Below are 18,642 nucleotides of genomic sequence, written 5' to 3'. Positions count from 1 at the left end.
GCCTGCTGGGATAGTGCGGGACACTGGGCGAGGCGCCGGGCGGGGGCTCGCCGTCCCGCGGAACGCCGGGAACGAATCACTTCCAGGTGAAGGTTCCGCTTCCGGTGCAGGCGGCGTTGGAGTTGCCGTGGCAACGCGGTGCGCGGGCTTCGGGTTCCCGCGTTGGGGGTGGTAGCGGAGATGGAGCGGGAGTGGGTCGGCCTTTCCCAGCTCAGGTGAGCGAACCCGGCGCCTCCGTAAGGCTGCGGCCGAATGCGACCGTTTGTGGCGGGAGCGGGGTACGGGCCTGCCCGGGGCCACCGCGTCAGGGTCTGGGCCGCGCGCCCGGCCTCGCTGGTCCCTGCCGCCCACGTGGGAGCAGAGGCCGGAGCTCTCGTCTGTGCAATCTCGTTTAAGTTGGGGGCTTCCCTGATTTTCCGGCCCACTTAAGGCCTTGGGCCTGACCCCAGGAAAGTTTCATTGAATGGGGAACAAAGACGGGAATTGGTTCGTTGGACAAACGTTTTCTGGCCAGCTGCTGAGTGCTCGGCATGGTGCCAGCACGAGATCTCCAGAGAGACCTTGTGCCCAAAGCTTGTAGTCTGCGTGAGAAATGGGAAGCAGGTACAAAGCAATGGCGGGGTGTAGGGGACAGGGGAGAGAAAGGAAGCCTCCCTGGGTCCATCGTTTTCTCTGTTCTCCATTGTACTTTGTACACCTTGACATATATTTATCAGCTTGTTGATTGTTTTAGCGCCCAGGCACTCGACCTAGTTCACTGCTGTATCCTCAGTACCTAGAACAGTGCGTGGAACGTGGCAGGTGCTCGTATTGTTGGAACTAATGTTTTCGGGAGAGGGGGACTCTGAAATCTCTATGTGATCTGCAGTCTTGGACCCGCCCTGGGTTGGTGGTACCCTGGAGCACACCAGACTTGCAGAAAAAGCATACTCCAGAGGAAGCTGAGGCATGACTGCTGAAGAGCCAGCCGTTCCATGTGCAATTTTCCTCTGATAGGTCCTGGGTACTGTTGCCACGGTGATAATGACCACCATGTCATTACCTATCCATCAACAGTAAGAGAACCTTTGCAGTCGAGATATTGTTTAACAGATGGAGTGGTTTCTGTTGAACACTGAGTACTGCTACAAATAACTTTTTCAAAAACCTTAAGTATTTTTGAAATTGTTGCTGGAGCTGACCTGTTTATGCTTTGGAATTGCTCAAATTTGAAATCAGAAAATTAATAAATGTGCTGTCAGCATGTGAATCTTCCAGATACTCCTTCAGCGTGAATCTTGAGCTGAGTAAACTGAAAAGAAACTTAAGACATTAATTACTCAAGTGCCGATGTTTGATAATTTTCTAATGTGGGACCCCAAATTGATCAGCCTCTTAATCTTTTTTCCCCCTAGATTCATTGATTCCAGGTAAATCAGAAGAACAAGAATCAGGAACAGAAATATATAGGAAACCCTGTAATGCCGAAGCAGGACTGTGTCAGAAATCCAGCGTTTGGTGCACTTGACAATAGAAAATGTATTATTTCCAAAATCACCTAACTTTTACTCATGCTCTTATTATAGTAAGTTGTGTTTTTCAAATAAATATTGACGATTTGTTTCTGAAAACCAAAATTGTTTATTGCCTACTCTGAACTATCTAATTTGGCTTTTGTGTTGACTTGAAGAGGGAGAAGAATTTGCAACCGTGTGCTCTGAAAATCTAGAGACGTAGGGCAGTAATGGAGAGTAGCATAGCTCTTACCTGGTATGTAATATCGGCTTCAGAAATGTTGTTGTCTTTTTTAATTGTCAGGATGTTTTATTATGTTGAGATTACACCTATCGTTAAAGATTAAGAGTAATTCTTGAGCAGGAAGAATACAAAGCCTGTGTTTTTCAAACTTATTAAGTAGAATTGCTGTATACAGCGAGCGGTCCCCAACCTTTTTGGCACCAGGGACCCATGCTCCTATGTGAATCTAATGCCTGATGATCTGAGGTGGAGCTGAAGCGGTGATTCTAGTGCTGGGGAGCGGCTGCAGACACAGATGAAGCTTGGTTCACCAGCCTGCCACTCACCTCCTGCTGTGCGACCGGTTCCTGACAGGCCACGGACTGGTACCGGACCGTGCGGCCCAGGGGTTGGAGACCCCTGCAGTAGAGTTTGATGAGAACATAATGTGAAATGTAAGGACCTGGGAAAGCATGTCCATGCTTCGTTAGGGAACTGAGTTGAGGGGCGCCGACGGCATGATCAAGGGTAGAAAAGCAACTCGTGTCTCCAAACCAAAGAAATTGGAAAAGTACACCTAAGTTTAAGTTTTTAATAAAGCGGCCAAAAATATTGAGTGTTATATATGTTGAACATATTCATTTCTGTTTTTGATTTAAAACCACTCTTGGAGTATTGGCACCGAACATCAGTAATTCAAAGAAGCAAAGGAAATAGTATTCAAAATATTTCTTCCAAAGCATCAAACTTTTATATATGATTTGGCATTTTAGTTTTGAGGTTTCTCTTTAGGAATTCTCTAATGAAAACATGTCAGAAACATACTTCTTAAATTAGCAGCTGTCAGAAATCCACACTTACGCTCAAATGCATTTCGGTGTTTTGAACACGTAAGTCAATAATCTTTACCAGTCTGTGGTCTCGCGCATGTGCACATTAATGGGCAAAGTGGGGTGGGAAGTATACAGACGCTCAGGAGAGTCCTGGCATTTTGGTCACAAGATATAATTAGGCCCAAACTAAATAATCAAGGCATGTAAACATGCTGACTCGGGCATCCTAAAAATGTTTTTCTTCCCTGTGCTTATTTATAGATAAGGCTTTACTACATTTGTAAAATTTCTTTTCATCCACTTCTCCAAAAGCAAATTCACCATTGAACCATAGTTAAAAACTTTACAGTTATGAGATAGTATCTTCCTATATATCAGCCCCAAGTGAGGAGTCAGGATTATTGAGTTTAAGACGATGCTTTATTTGAACAGTGTGCCAGTGTTTTCATACCCCAACGACAGTCGCAAAGTTGGTGCTGCATTCTGACAAAGGGTGTGTTTTTGTGCACAGGACTTCCCATACAGAAATGGCCAGGTCCATGCTGGCCAGAGCATTTTGTGAGTGTCAGTTTAAGAGAAAAGTAGCTGCTTGGGTTACGCAAGAGGTTGAACCACCGAACATTCCTGAGCTAAAATAGCATTTGCAACCCGAAGTTCCAAAGACCCAAGCGGGAACCATAGATCTTTCTCTGGTGCACTTAGCTATTATTCAGAAATTTTCGAGCAGCACCATAACCCTGGAATTAACTCGATCCCTCAACTACCCTAAAAAAAATGTAATGTGTGAGAAACCAAGGCAATTCCAGCCCTCTGGGAGAATCTGCTAATCCCTAATGCAAAGATAGAAATGCCTTTTGGATTTTTACCACCGTGGTCTGACAGAGACAGCTGCTTTTATAAATACTCCCCTGGCCATGGGCGTGGCCGCTGTTTTGCTAATCGCAGTCTCCCCCTTGGTGTGGGCTCCGCTTAGAGACAGGAAGGAAGGCATCAGCTGGCTGGCTCACTGTGTCGCAGGTCTTGCTCCCCTCCGGGTAAGACGAAGAGAAATAGCGTGCTGTAGATCGCGTTAGCTCAATCTGGAATCCACTGTGGGAGATGAGAAAGCATTTATGAAAAGCCCGGATGCCACAGTAGAACCTGATCCTGTTCTGGGTTTTGAATTGTAGACTTGTGAGGTCCGGGTTCCAGTCCTCAGCATCCCTAAATACTTAGGAGTTCTTTCTGATTCTCCTTGGAGTTCTCCACCTCTCTCCTATCGTCCCCTTCCTAGATTTGTGAAAAATGTATTTATGTCTGCGAAAGGGTATGCCTGTTTCAAGATATCATTATTTAAGGACTGCAGAGTTTAAGGAACCTATTTGTTTAAGGAACCGACTCTTCCCAGGCCCCTAAACATTTATACCCAAAATAAAACTGTCTTGCGTGCATAGCACACTGTTTGTGCTTCAAACAGGTTTTGTGAACACACATTCATTCGGACTTTGCCACTAACCCTAGGATAATGGTTTTCAGACATTTGGACCCCAAATTATGTTCTGTTTACAGTATTTGTTTACAACATCATTTAGATGGACTTGCACACTGTGGGTTCTAGAAGCTTTGTTGCCTTCACAGGCACTTTTTTTTTATTTTACTACTGAATCGTAACATCACTAACAAGTCTCACGGAAAATTAAATATTCCTAAATTATCTTCACTGGCTCTGCATGTGAATTTATTGGATACAGATGTGATTTTTACGCTTCGTAGAGCTAAAATGACAACAATTTCAATAGAAAAATCTAGTGGAAAAAATGTGAACCGTAGCTTTCCGTTTTGGAACGGTGTGTTTTCTTTTGTGCCAGTGCTTTTTGTGCATTGAGGCCTCTGAACTCCTTGGCTGCAAAATCAGACCCCTAGCAGACTATGTTCTGTTGAGAACCTTATTTTCTTCTGAGGAAAGCAGCCCGAGTCGTAGCTCCTATAAGGCGATATTAAAAATTAAGTGGCAATTGTAAAACATGTTCAGACTTGATTAAAGTTGATAAAAAGATTGTTGACTTTTCCTTAACTGTTTAATGAAAGATTGTAATGTTTTACATTATGTTTTCTTTCTTTCTTTCTTTCTTTCTTTCTTTCTTTCTTTCTTTCTTTCTTTCTTTCTTTTTTTTTTTTTACCAGCAGATAGTTTCCATAGCTCAAACTATTATCACATTCCAATGAGCTCTGGGAAAGTGTCTGGACCACAAAATATAAAAAGGAAGGAGCCAGTGCTTTTGTGGGTCAAACCTGTTAGGAAAATTTATCTGTTAGCTGAAGTTTATATCTCCCTCTGATAATCACTGAGTTTGCCGCCAGACAAGCAGTTAGAAAATTTTATTATTTTCTTTTGAATGATTGCTAAGATGTATTGCCAAGGCCTTAAATACTCCGTGATGAGTCAGAATTCCACTTCGTACTTCCACCTTTGAGCCTTAATAATTTAATGCCTTCAAAATTAAATCTTGTTATGGTGGGAATTCACTGCTCCAGCTTTGAGAATTCATCTAGCAAAGTAAAAAGTCACCCCAGTTTCATGGCAGGGGTGGCGGGTAGAAATGGAGTGAGACATTCGCTTTTCATTTTCCTTTACAGGAAAAAATTGGAGGACTTACAATATTTTTTTTCTTGTTAATTCTAAACTTTTTTCTTTTTGAAAGTATAGCCTACTGAGATATAGTTAATTGTTATCAAATTTCAGTAAACTAGAGTTTCAAAGAGTTTTAATAAAAGACTATGTTATAAACCTATTATATTCTGTTTAAAAAAAGAAAAGTAAGGGGAGAATATTTTTGCATTGACCTCACTTGCCGGATTAAGTGACCAAGAGAATTTTGTATTAAAAGCTTTGGAGAGTAGGCGCCCTGTTGGCAGGCCTTCCCCGCCCTCCCGATACGCAGCGAGGTGACCTTTCCAGTCGTAGCCCTGACCAGTGCAGCTCAGTCCAGCTGGCAAGGTTGCCCCCTTGGTTCCTCTCCCCTTGTTACCACGTGGGTGCAGCTCTGACAGCTCACACGTACTGGGGATGGAGCCAGTAATATCCTCTTACTTGAAGAGCTTTTTGCTTATGTTAAAAATTAACACATCATATTTCAAAATCATTTTTGTCTTTTGAGAAACAGAGCATTTCATAACAAGCCTCTGCCTTACCCTGCTAGGCTGGTAGGGGGCACTAGTCTTTTATTTAGGAAGCTGGTGCAGCAAGAGCCAATACATGCTGTCCCTGTCATTACATAGTGTCTGGGCACCAGTCAGTCTGCCAGGTTCTAGAAAGAGTCGCTCAGTTCTCATCCAAGGCCCATTCCTACATCAGAGAATGGCCAGCTTGCTTAGTCTTCTGACATTAAAGCCACAACCGAGTAGCAGCAGTACATTTAAAAAGCTTAACACTTAAAGCAGAAAGAAGCAATGAGTAATGGCTAACAGGAAATTTCGAAAGTTAAGAAGCAGACATCCTGGGATTTTTTTTTTTTTTTTGAGAAGCAGCATTCTAGGAGCATTCGATGAGCCGGGGCCAGCAGCCTTCACACGACACTATTCCTTGAGCGTTTGAGCCTCGTATAATAATTCCAAGTCGCCGAGAAAAGGAAGTTACATTTCACATGCTCTGGAACAGAAGTCAAGGAAATGTAGTATATGTGCGATTGACAACAAAAGTTATGCACACACGTGGCTTTAAGAGGTTTTGTTTAAAACTAAACCGGGGGAAGAAAAAAAAAAAATTAAAAGCCAAAGAAGTACTTTCTTTCCTCGTTACACCAGATAAACAGTTTAATCTACTTCGATCATGTACTTTATAATAGTCCACGGTAAGCTCCTTAGAAATACTTAATTACATTTAATTAAATGGTGAGAGATTGGACGAGAATGGCTTAAAGCCGGGTTTTTCTAACCCATGTGAACCGAATGCTTGAGAGCGCTGGGCTAGCGCTGGGCCTGGGGACGGCCACCCATGCAGCCGTCACACCAGTTTGACCCAGGCTGCGCGGTCAGGCGTTAGAGAACATAACCAGCCCGATTTCGCTGCCGTTGGGGACCAGAACCCTTCAGGGGCTTTGTACGCATCAGTTTTATTTTTTTATGCCCCTTCCCCCTGCAACTGGACTGGCAGCTGGCAGTCCCACCGGATTCACTTCTCGTCCCTGGTCCTTAGCATTTACACCTGGCACTTAGCATGTGCCCAGTGCATAATCCTTGAATGAAGAACACACAGCGACAATACGGGCTGGTGTCTCTGAAATCCCGAATTGCATGACGCTCATAAAACGGCCTGAGCTGTAGGAGCAGAAGAAGCATTCGACCAGGCAACGCCGGCTCCTTGCTGAGTGGAGAAAGACGCCCCCGCAAGGGCCTCTAGGTCTTAGGATGGGGACAGATGCAGGAATGTCACTCAGCGCTGGTGGAGGGTGAGGCTCTGAGTACACCAATCAGCACCTCGGGGGCAGGGAAAGCCTGGCAGACAGGACAGGATGGGGCTTCAACCAGGTGTCCAAAGAAGGGCGAAGGACATCGGGGAGGAGGAAGCGGCCGGGGCGGAGGCAGGGAGGCCCGCCATGCAGACCCTGGGGCGGAGGCGAGGGCCTGCGGATGAGCGGTCCCAGGGAGTGTGAACTGCAGAGTTCTGGAGAGACGAGCTTGGCAGAGGTGCTGAGGATGAGTTGGAGGCAGCAGAGACCGAGAGGGAGGCCAGTGGGTTGACACCGCGAGACGAACCACTGCGGGTCTCCGGCCAGCACGTGCACGGTGTTCTGTACTTTGAAGATGGGGTTGACAGCATTTGGCCACTGGCCGGATGCGGGGAAAGGGCCAGAAGAAGAGGGAGGCATTCGAGCTTGGCCCCACGCTCCCGGCTTAGGCACCGGTGGCTCCTACCTGCTGAGGCAGGGCTGCCGGGCAGAGAGGTGGCAGTGGGCGCCGGAGGAGGGAGTTTGAAGGGCCGAGTCATGAATTACTTTTGGACGTTGTGAGTTTTGAGGAATTCGAGGTGTCTAAATCATCAGGTTACATCTGAAACGTGGGAGAGTATTCAGATTACTGCCTCTACAGGTCTGTACCTAACGATAAAAGGAGAGTTTGGGCAGGAAGAGCAGGAGAGAGAGGAAGACAGGGAAGAAGCCTGGGGCTGCACGCAGCGGGGGGAGGACAGGCCGTGAGGAAGACTGCGAAGGGTTGGGGAGAAACGGGAGCGCGAGCTTCTGGGAGGGAGCACCCGATCACGATGTCAGAGCCGCCGAGAGGCCAGGCAGAGGCCCGAGTGCCTCCTGCATTTGCATTCCCCGTAAACGTGGATGTGGGCCGACGCAGTCAGTGTTCCCTGGACCTCCCAGAGGCTCTGGAACGTGAAGGCACCAGGCCGGTGAGATTGTAAAACGTCACCTGACCCGTTAATTTTGTTTTTGTTTGTGTGTGCGCCTTTGCCTTTAGGCCATCTTGGAGTTTGTACGCTGAGCAGACCGGGCCTGGTCCTTTCGCCCAGATTTACCAGTGACACAAACAAACATTTCAGTTCGGATGATGAAACAGCTTGGACTGCTGAAGCGGGCGAACGGATGATCCCGCGGGCACCGTGCCAGCAAGGACGTTCGCAGTACCCAAGGACACCGCGGGGTGTGTGCCGCCTCCTCCAGCCTGGTTACAGGGGCGCCTCTGTCCGCTGAACCCAGTTTTTTAATTAGCCAGGAGGTGCCTTGAGTGGCAAGTGCAGCTTTTCTCTGCATACCAGCCCTACAACATCAAAGAAGATATCAGGCTAATTGTTCTTTAAAATTGTAAGCCAGGAGCCGCAGCCCTTGCGGGGACTCGGAGCAGTCCGTCTGGGAAGCATTCGTTCCGCCTGTGTCTGGGCCAGACGTTTGCAGCAACTCTAAGGTTTTGAGGAAGGAGGCTCCGGCAGGGAAAAGGCCACCTCTGCTCCAGAAGCATTTTGGGCCACCAAGAATTGTCATCCAGAGTAACATAACAGGTTGTGCTCAGACGCAGGGACCTATTTGACAGAAGCCCCTGCCGCTCCAGTGAAGTGGTCAGCTGTGTCTCGAGTGCGGGCCTCCCCGAAGAGCAGAGGCTGCCGGCTCGCATGGTCCTAGGGGGGGCGCCCCTCGTTCCAAAGCCTTAATGTGGGTGCCAAGGCCAGGCCTCCCGTGGTTTCCTGGGCGTGCTGCCTATCACACAGTGCTTCTAAGATTATCACATGTGCAGGCCGGCCAAGCCTGCCCAAAGCAAGGCGGGGACATTTCTGCGGATTGCTAAAACATGTCTCCAGGGAGCAAAACAACGTGAGACTCTCTCCTCCCCTGCGCGAAGTCTTCCTCGCTCACAGCCTCTTCCCGGTTTGGTTTCTGTTGTGAAGCTTCGTTTGAAAGCATAGTAGGTGGAGGGTTCCTCTTCCCACCATAGCACGCATTTGCATAGATAATCAAATTTGTATCGCGTTCTCTTTATTCTCTGTGATCCTCAAGACAGCTCCTGCAGGGAAGAGGGCGAGAACTGGCCCCGTTTTCTAGATGCGGCGACTTTGGAGGGGGCACGGCTCACCTGGCTCGGCCCGCTGGGGGACGCGGCGCCCAGAGAGAGACCAGGTCAGGGCATCGCCATCCAACGAGCTTTTCACTCCGCCTGCCCACACCGGGGTGGGCAGCGCCGACGTGATCAAGGCTGCATTTCGGTTTCAAAACAAAAATAAACAATTAAGCCAGGTCCCTGGAATCCTGCTGTTCAAACCGAAATGATGAAGTCGGGTGGGCGAGCAGCAGTCAAGGCTGTGACCGAAGAGTAATCTCACATCTCTCATGTTTAGTGACCAAGGAAACAGCCGAGCGAGCGTGGATGTGACTTCCCCAGTACAGTACACAGCAATTCAGAGAAAACAAAACCACATTCGTTATCTGAAGCGGCTCTGCCAGCCCTTGGGCTTTATGGGGCAGATAAAGCTGCCACTGTGACGTTTTTCTTGCGGCGCGAGCAGGTCGTCACCGTAACTGGAGGGTTCAGCTCTGCTGTTTACACACACACACGGCCGGTCTCCAGGGTGCCACCCTCCCTCTCACGGCAGGTGTCTCCTGTTACTAAGGCTGGTGCTGTTCTTCTCAAAGTACCAATTCCTCAACAATAACCTTGACCTGGAGGGAACTCATCACGTTCATGAAGACAGAGGTTAACATCTTGGGTTCAGTGTAGCTCTGTAAAAATATGACCTTAGAAAAGAACTGGAATTTAATCATGACCAGGAAATGGTCCTCCACTATCGCTGGCAGGGAGACAGAAAGCGTAGAGATTCGGAGTGTGGCTGGGGCCAGAGCGCCTGGGTTCGTACCTAGCACCTGGGATCACCTGACGGCTGTATGCTAATGGACAAGTTGTGGCCATCCCTGCTCCCTTATTTGAAAAATTAGATAATAATGGTAGCTAACCTGAAGGATTAAATGAGTTAATATAAGTAAAGCCCGAGGACAGTATTTGGCACAGAGTAAGCCCTGAGTAAATGTTAAATCTCATTCTTCTTCATCATTCAGATGCAGCTCACGTCTTGCTTTCTCCAGAACGCCTTTCCCCAAACACTTAGTCTCCACTCCTCTTTCCCGTTTCCGGATTCCTCTAAAAGTCACTTCCGTCCCACGTGATCTAGCATTTGATGACACGCAGCGTTGTCTCGTCGTTCCAGTGTTACTTGAACATTGCTTCCCCAACAGATGATGAATTCCTGGTGGCAGGAACCATATCGTTTGCTTTTGTCGGATTTCCAAAACCCATGGCCTCTTGCTGGGGAATTACAGGACCCTTAAACACCCCAGGGGTGTGCTCGTCACTATGAGTAAAAAAAGTAGGGAAAAATCTGCTGGTGTGGTTTTATGTACAGATACTGTAACTAACAGTTAACACTTGAAGTGTGAAGACATGTTAACACAAAAGCCTCTGCTAAATGTTTATTCATAATAGCCCCAAACTGAAAACAACCCGGATGTCCTTCAATGAGTGTGCGATTAGACAAACCAGTCCATCCGTACCAGGGAATACTACTCAGCAACGAAGAGGTGTGAACTCCTGGTGCACGGACAACCTGGCCAGAGTCTCCAGTGAGTTACACTGGGTGACAACGGCCAATCCCAGAAGGTTACATACTTGATGATTCCATTTATGTAAGTTTCTTGAAATGGAAAAATTATGGAAACGAGAACAGATTAATGGTAGGGATGCAGGGGGGAGGAGCAGCATGAGGGCTCTGTGCTGATGGGAGCACTCTGTATGCCGATGACGTCAGCATCACCGTCTTGGTTGTGATATTGTACTATATATACGGTTTCGCAAGACATTTCCGTTGGAGGAAACTGGACAAAAGGCACAGGGGATCTCTCTGTGTCATAACTGGATCTCTACAGTTATCTCAAAATCCAATGTTTAATTAAAAAAAAAATACTTAAGGTGTTCTCAGCAAAGGCAGAAAAGGTAGAATGGGTTGCTCACCGATGAGAGAAATATGGCAAACCTCTTTTAGAAGGATTTTCTTTTTTAGGAATAAAGCTTGCCAATTGTACGTTAATATCTTTGTATCTATTAGGACTTATTCCTTGGAGTCTAATAAAAGCAGTGTTTAGTCATGTTAAATGATGATATTATTTAATATAAGCAAGATTCACATCATTCTTTTAAAATCAGGAGAAGTAACTTAGAGATAAGTTTCCAGTTGTCTCATTTTGCAGATCCAGGAGCTCAGAAGTGACTCAGAGTTATACAGCTAATTAGCAGCACTAATAAGAAGCTAGAACCCAGTCACCCAGGACCCAGGCCTGCATTTCCGACACACTCTATTTTTGCTCTATAAAAGCAGCACAATTAGTATATCTAGAGAAATATCCCGTATTACTCCGGCTCTCACGTTTAGTGCTCGATGACTCGTTGCCATCCAGCATGGGGGGTGCCCTGAGTGGGTGGCAGCTGCCAGTGGGGAAGGCGACCCAATCAGAGAAGCTGACAAGCCAGGCTGGTGGGTCGGCTCACGCTGCAAGGCACATCGTAGGACCCTCGTGGGAGAGGAGAGACGCACAGATGGAAAACTGGCAAAAAAGGAAATAAAGAAAGAAGAAACTGAAAGTGGAGCCAGGATGAGAATCAGCTCTCCGGCGTGGATCGGGACCGCTCCGACGGGGCGCCCCGGAAATGGCCCCCCAGGGTGAGATTTTCATTTCCAGTTAGCCAATAGCACTTATTTATTTCATCACTATGGGGGAAGCCAGGCTAGGGACAGAGAAACCAGAACGTAAATTTCCAGGACACCAATTACCACCATGGAACCCAGAGCAGAGGCCCTCCTTCCTGCCCTTTTGCCTCAGTTTACCCATGTGTACAGCAAGGGGGTGGATTCCAGAAGAGCCAATCCAGCTTTCGTTCCAGTCCTTCTGCGGAGACTGAACACACAAACAACTAAAATTCATGCTTACGAAATAAGGTTTCGTTGGGATCGCTGTGGAAGCCAGCTAATCAACTACGCATGTGAAACAGGCCTGGGTAATTTCCCTGGCTTATTAAATCAGCCCCTGCTTGCCCACGCGTGGTGCCGGAGATGCCGGCTACAGGGAAGAACCCTGGAGAAAGCTCAGTAAGAAAGTCCGCTTTTTGGGAGACTTTTTGTACATTGCACAAACAGCTTCCACTGCCAAATGAGTCAGAATTTCCGAATGGCATAATTTTCAGGCCTTCTTGTGGTTCCCTCTCTGGGCCACTTCTGAAAGGGAGGCGTTGGGGTGGAGTTTCCTGTGCTCCATTCCAGAAGTGACAGAGGCGCTCTTCCCCCATCCTGGGCCAGAAGCTCCTTCCAGGTAAGTTTTCATTCCCGCCCCTTTCTGCAGCGTGGACAGTGCCGAAGTGAAACTCAAGTTTTTACGGGCTTCCTAGTGGCAGACTCACCATTCTCCCCCCGCACTGTGTGCTCAGCATTTTCTCCTTCTGTGTGGACTGTCTTGGAGCATCAAAAGGCTGCCATGTAATTAACAAAATATAAGGTCCTGTCTTTATGTCAGGCTTCAGGAAAGCAATGGGAGAGTGTTCTGACAAGCATCAAGCCTTGTAAAGCTAAAGGCAATAACAATAAAGCTACTCATATCTGCGTGGTATTTTACCTTTTATGAAATATTTTATCACATGTATTCTCACTTACAAAATGTTATTGTTAAACCATTTAACAGATGAGAAGACCAAAGTTCCACGAGGTTACATGGCTGGCTAAGGTTCACTCGGTTAAGTAGCCGAGCTGGGCCTGGAATTTGGGTCTCTCAGCTCTACAAATGGCACTCTGTGTCCCCTGAGCAGTAAGAGTGACAGTTCATCTCTATGCACCGACAGTACCCTGTTCAAGTTACGGCGCCTTGGACACAGAATCATTGCCCCGTGACCTCCCCGAGGGTGGCAGTCTATGCCGCATTCTGCTCCATATTCCCAAGGACTAGCACATAGTGGGTGCTCAGGAAATGTCTTATGAACGACTGAATAGCTGTGCGCCAGAAACTGTAGTGATCACTCTATCCCCAGAATGGCTCACAATACCAGGCACAAAACCATTCGAGAGAAGTTGCTATTATTAGACCCATTTAACAGAAAAGGAAACCAAGGGTGGGTGAGTAATGAGCTGAAAGCTGCGAGGCCCAGCAACATGGCTCCAGGGCCTGAGCTCGTCACTCCCAACTGCATCAAATCACCTCTTACTGCAGGAGAGCGACCTCCCCGGGCTTGCGGCTCCGCCCTCTAGAGGGGTCTCTCAACCCTGTGTGAATCACCTGACCTGTTCGTGCCTTAGTTTCCTCATAAGACAAAGCTAAACAGCAGAGATTGAACGAGGAGACACGTGTAAAACCATGTGGAAAAGCAAGAGCATTATCCAGACGCCAAGTATTCTAATAATTGTCCATCGCTGTCTGTGCCTCCGGCCTGACCATGGTCACTGAGGCCTCGGATGGAGTCTAGGTGATAGTGAGAAGCATAATAGGACCCCTGGAACCAGTCGAGGGCAAGGACAGGAGAGGCCCCGGTTTGTATATCCTATGGCCTGTGAGTAATTATAACTTAATAAATGGGTTCTAAGTTAGGCGGTGTGGCAGACACTAGCATTGTAACTCAAGCTAGGTTTCCCCAGTGTTAACTCTGGGGCTCCTACCTCGCCCTCATTGTGGAAAAACACTCACACACACACACACACACTCACTCACTCACACAAACGCTATCTGGTCCTGCTTTACAATGTAATCTTTCTCTTAGGTCACTGATTTCTCCTGTGATTTATTCAGCGCACATTGATAGAGAGCCTGCCAGCCTCTCCAAGAAACAAAAGAGGAAAACGCCCTCTGGGGAGCATTAGATCTGGGCCAGTTAACTCCTCAGGCCCAGCCTCCTCCTCCTCATCTGTAAAATGGGCGTAGGTGGGGACGCGTCCACATGGCTCGCAGTTGTACAGGTTGTACATACGCATCCTTCCCTAGCGCTCCCCTCCGCATCCAAAGGAGGCGGAATTAATCTTGCAAAGGTGTAATTACTAGAACAAAGATCAGGGCTGGGGCTGAGGACAGTTCAAAGCGCCAGGATGTGCTGGCAGCGCCGAGGCGCAGAGGCCGATAAGACTTAGACCTGCTGCTACCCAGCTTAGGGAGTCGGGGGAGTGGCCCGTGGAGCTAGCGGACGCGGGGGAGGACTGTCCGCGTGGGCAGGGGCTCTGGGAGAGGGAGGGAGGCACACTCTTGGGCCTTGGGTTTGTGGGAGGTTCCCATCAGGCGTGGGATTCACTCCCCATCACCTCCGCTCTCGGGCATCCTGGGGACTCCCACCCGAACCTGCGCCCAGAGACCCCCAGTGTGGCGGCTCCCGAGGCCGTGTGGCGCGAGGGGCCGGATGCGGCGCCCCCAGTGTCAGGCTGGGTGATAGGTGTCGCCTCCTTTTTAGATTTCGCGCCTCCGGGAGGAGTGCTCCTGTCGTTGTCCCCACTTCGGCTCTGAGAGGGCAGTCCTGCCAGCTCCTGAGCCCTGTCCCCAAGTCTGGACACGCAGAGGAACCCCTTCCCCAGACCCCGCTTCTCCCGGGGGAGACGCAGCTCCGCGCCAACCCCGAGGATGACACCCGGGCGGAGACACGCGGGGCGCCGGGGCTCCGGGCGGCTCCGGGCGGCTCCGGGGCGGGAGAAAGCGGCCGCGGGGCGGACGGGGTGCGCCCGGGGTGCGCCCGGGGCGCGGACGCGGCGGCCTAGGGGCGCTGGGAGTCGCCTCCCGCGGGGCCGGGGCGGCGGGGCCCTGGGGCGGCTCCCGCGGCCGGTCCCCGCGGGGCCGGGGCGGGGCGGGGGCGAGTGTCCGGGCCCCGCCCCGGCCCCGCCCCGCTCCGGAGCCGCCTGGGACGCGGGGAGGAGGAGGAAGGCTCCCCGCGACCTGCCGGCGGCGCCCCGCTCCTGCACGCCCCGGGCCGGGTAAGTGGCGCGCGGCCGGGAGGCGGGCGGGGGGCCGGCGGCGTCGGGGCCTCAGCCCCCGGCCCGGCCGGGACGCGACCCCTGCGATCGGGGTCGCCGACAGTCGGGGGGACCCGGGGCAGCGCGCCCCGCGCGGGGGCGTGGGCGCCGCCGTGACAGCTGCGGGCGGGCGGGTATTTTTAGTTCAAACCCGGCGGTTCCCGGCCGCCTGCGAAATCCCCGAGCCCTTCCGCTCCCCGCCCCTGGAGGTTAGGTCCCCAAGAAAAAGCCCCTAAACTCCGGGCAGCGCGTCCCGGCGGGCCGGGCGCCGCCTCCAGCCGTCGCCCTGTCTCCGCTTGGGGCGAGCAGAGCTGTCACCGCGGACTCGCGCCGCCGCGGGTCCCCGGCTGTAAGCGCGGCGGGGACCCCGCTCCGGCCACCGCGGGCCCCCTGCGCGGTGCCCGAGAGAGCGGAGTCGGCGGCGGGCGGGGGAAGTGGCCTCCGGCGGGCAGGCTCGGTGTCGCTCGCCCGCCTCAGGGCTGTGCAGCTGTGGGCTAGCAGCTCAGCTTCTCTGAGCCTCGTCCCACAGATCTGAAGGAGGGGGTAGTGCGGTCAAGCCTCCCCCGCGGGGCCCGAGGGAGCCCCAAATGGATGCCGGCCCCTCCGAGGGCCTTCAGGTGTGACTCCACACAGTGGACCTGGTGGGTGGGGCCCAGGGGCCAGCCTAGGAGCAGCCCCCGACCTCTCCTTCCAAAAGCCAAGGAAGGCAGCGCCAGCGGGGTAGGGTGACAATGTTGTGATTTTATAACTTTGGCCCTGAAGCTCCCGCCCAAGGCTGCCCTGGGACTTTCTCCCGGGTCCCTGGCCTCTCACCTCTGCCCTGTTAACTTCCTTCAGGCTCTAGTGGGGCCTTCTAACCACCCACGTGAGTGAGGGCATGAGGAGACTCAGGGAAAAGTGACTGTCCTCCCAGAAAAGGAAGCGTGTCACAAAATGCCCGCCTATCTGCCTGTGGCGGGCAGCACAGCCTCCTTTAACCACCTGAGGCCAGAAAACAGGCCCAGAGAGGGGCAGTGATTTACCCAGAGCCTCACAGCCAAGGCCAGAGCCGGACTCTCTCCAAGGGCCGGGCCCTGGCTCCTGCGCAGTGCGGGGAGCCAGCGGGCCCAGCCAGCGGGCCCAGCCAGCAGGCCCCGGGGCTCAGGAGCTGGAAGGCGGGAGGGCGCGCAGATGCCAACAGGCTGTTTTGCTCCGTTTCCTGTAACCGTGCCCCAGTGGGGCTCCCTGACACGTGTGGGTCGGCACATTCCTCAGGCAGCGGCCACAGCTGTGCCAAGCCTGCTGGCCCCGGGAGCGTCCTTTTCAGCTGGGGAGGCTGCTCCGAGGGCAGCTGGACAGGGGAGAGTGGGCCCGGCAGGCTTATTTCTGGAACTCAGGTTGTCTTGCGGGGTCTTGAGGAGAAGGCCTGAGGATTTGCTGGCGGCACTGAGGGGAGTGGCCGGAGTCTGGGCTCGGGTTTCTGCCTCAGGGTATGGACTGGCCTTGGCCCCTGCAGGCACCTTTCAGGGTGAGTTTAAACTCTGGTCTCCATGGGAACAAGTCCCTAACCCAGGTACTTTGCATGTTCTGCTGCAGCTGTGGATGTGGCCGTGGCTGGGCTGTGCCTTGCCTCGTGGTACAGAAACCTGGGGCGGGGGCTGCGAAATCCTGGACTGGCTGCAGTGTCACCTGCACTCTGGGGAGGCAAGACCGGGTCGGTCAGCACAACCTCCACCGCACCCCGGATCCCTGGGGAGCTCAGAGGGCAGCGGGGCCTCCCTTGTGGCCAGCTGTTGGCTGGAGGCGGCCAACTCGGACTACTGTAGCCCTTTCCTAGCTCTGTGACCATGGGGACATGTTGTCACCTTGCAGAGCTTCGATGTCCTTCCCCACGAGAGGGGGGTAACCATGGCACCCACATCGTAGGGCGCCACGCGCGTTAAATGGCACGTCCCATGCACATCCTTTTGTACGGTGTTAGACACGGCACGTGAGAGCAGTTGTCACAGTTCAGGGCCATGGGGCCTGCTCGGGACACCTGTGCTCCCTTCCCCTCAGCTCTGCCCTTTCCTTTCTGCCTCGATATCCCCATGTCTGGTACATGGTGGGTATCCTTGGGTCATCTGTTTCCCTCAGAGCCCCTTCAGCATTGAGAACTGGTCCTTGTCCCAGGCAAAGACTTGAGGGTGGGACCGCAGGGGGACTCGATGTGTCTGTGGCCTCCCACGAGGCATTCCCTGTCTCACACCTCCTGGGATTCTGACAGCAGGCCAGGCTGCCGTTGTGGGCCCCTTTCCAGGTGAGGAGAGAGATTCAGAGGCCGTAGTGGCGGAGCCCGGGTTCGATCGTGAGCTCTTCATTACATCACACAGCCTGCCCCAGATAGCACAAGGACAAAGTTATACATCAGTCATCGGGAGAACAGTACTGGCGAGGCAGGATGCTGGTCGTCATGAAGACACTGGCATTTGCTGGATTCTAAGCATTTCCCCCCCCATAACATCTAAAAGTAGACCGACTGGGTCTCCAGGAGAGGAACCTGGAAGGAGCAGATGGAAGTTAGGGATGATGTTTCTGGGGATGAGCAGCTAGGGAGCAGATGGGGGACAGTCCTGGCAGCTGAACTAGAGATAAGCAGCCCCAACACCTCCCCGTGGGATTGTTGAGAGGATAAATGAGACAATTGGGGACAGCGCTCAGCAGAATGTCCAGCATGACCAGGACACACCAGAGATAGGCGTTATCGTGGCTTTTATTATCACTAACCCTCCTACTGTCATCGTAACAATGTGGTGCCTGCAGCCTGCGCCCCTCGCCTGGATTGCCAGGCTGCAGATTTGGCAGAGGGCGGCCCAGCATCTCTGAAATGCTTGGAGAGACTCAGCAGAGAGCTGCCGAGGAAGTAGCGCAGCGCAAAGCGTTACCAGCGAGTTGTTTGGCGATACGTACGTGAGAAATGAAATGATGGCCACAGGCAAGGAGGTAGTTGCCTTAAACAAAAGTCGAACTTCGCCGTGGGGAGGGGGCCAGGAGGAGATTCGGATTGGGAGAATGGGAGGGGGCAGTTAGCAAGGAATTCACCTGGCAATCATGTGAAATACAAAATCAGGGTGGTTCTCTTTGGTAGGGGAAAAGGTACAGGATTGGGGAGGAGCCAGCTCCACTCTCAGCGGGATCCGTTATGCTGTTTTTTTTTAGTGATGAGCTCGTAGGTGTTATTTTGAAATATTTTTATGCTTCATCATTTACGAATAGGAAATAAGTATATATGTTATATACATTGTGTATATATATATAGTAACTATCCTACACATTATATATACTCCATATATAGTCCATTATATATATCAGATCTTATAAATAAAATGCAATGATAATATGGAGAATTTTTCACAAAACTCTCTTAGAAAATCAGACTTTACCTATAGATTTAGATGTTAATCTGGCTGGATTTACAAAGTCAAATGCAGAAATCCTTTTGTAAAACGGACACACAAGTTTTCATTAGGACGAAATAATCTCCCACTTCCGAAGTCATACAAGAAGATATTAACACTCTAGAGCTCAGATTCTCAACAGGATTTTTTAAAAAGTCCTGGCCTAATGATTTATGCTTCTGAG

General features: G+C 51.0%; 1 protein-coding gene, 1 long non-coding RNA gene and 1 other non-coding gene across 5 annotated transcripts in view; all 3 read left to right on the top strand.

Annotated features, from left to right (window-relative positions):
* The first annotated feature begins 79 nt into the window (after positions 1–79).
* Positions 80–12,678, top strand: LOC118600356. Of its 2 annotated transcripts, XR_004949947.1 has the most exons (3): positions 80–215; positions 1,395–1,564; positions 7,995–12,678. It is a non-coding gene; the product is annotated as an uncharacterized LOC118600356 (long non-coding RNA). The 2 variants fall into 2 exon arrangements; XR_004949946.1 differs by lacking the exon at positions 7,995–12,678 and having other exon boundaries at positions 1,395–1,616.
* Positions 860–1,132, top strand: LOC118601144. Its single transcript, XR_004950231.1, has one exon.
* A 2,251-nt stretch (positions 12,679–14,929) lies between the features above and the next one.
* The window catches only part of SYNE3 (spectrin repeat containing nuclear envelope family member 3), a 96,667-nt gene continuing 92,954 nt past the window's right edge, over positions 14,930–18,642 (top strand). For both annotated transcript variants that reach the window (XM_036238967.1, XM_016155916.2), the window contains exon 1: positions 14,930–15,003. The gene's annotated coding sequence lies outside the window, so the exon portion shown is untranslated. The remainder of the gene's footprint in view (positions 15,004–18,642) is intronic.

The sequence above is a fragment of the Rousettus aegyptiacus genome, unplaced genomic scaffold (genome assembly GCF_014176215.1).
Source record: "Rousettus aegyptiacus isolate mRouAeg1 unplaced genomic scaffold, mRouAeg1.p scaffold_m13_p_3, whole genome shotgun sequence".
NCBI lineage: Eukaryota > Metazoa > Chordata > Mammalia > Chiroptera > Pteropodidae > Rousettus > Rousettus aegyptiacus.
Note: the sequence above shows the minus strand (reverse complement) of the source record. Positions and strands in the feature narration are given on the sequence as shown.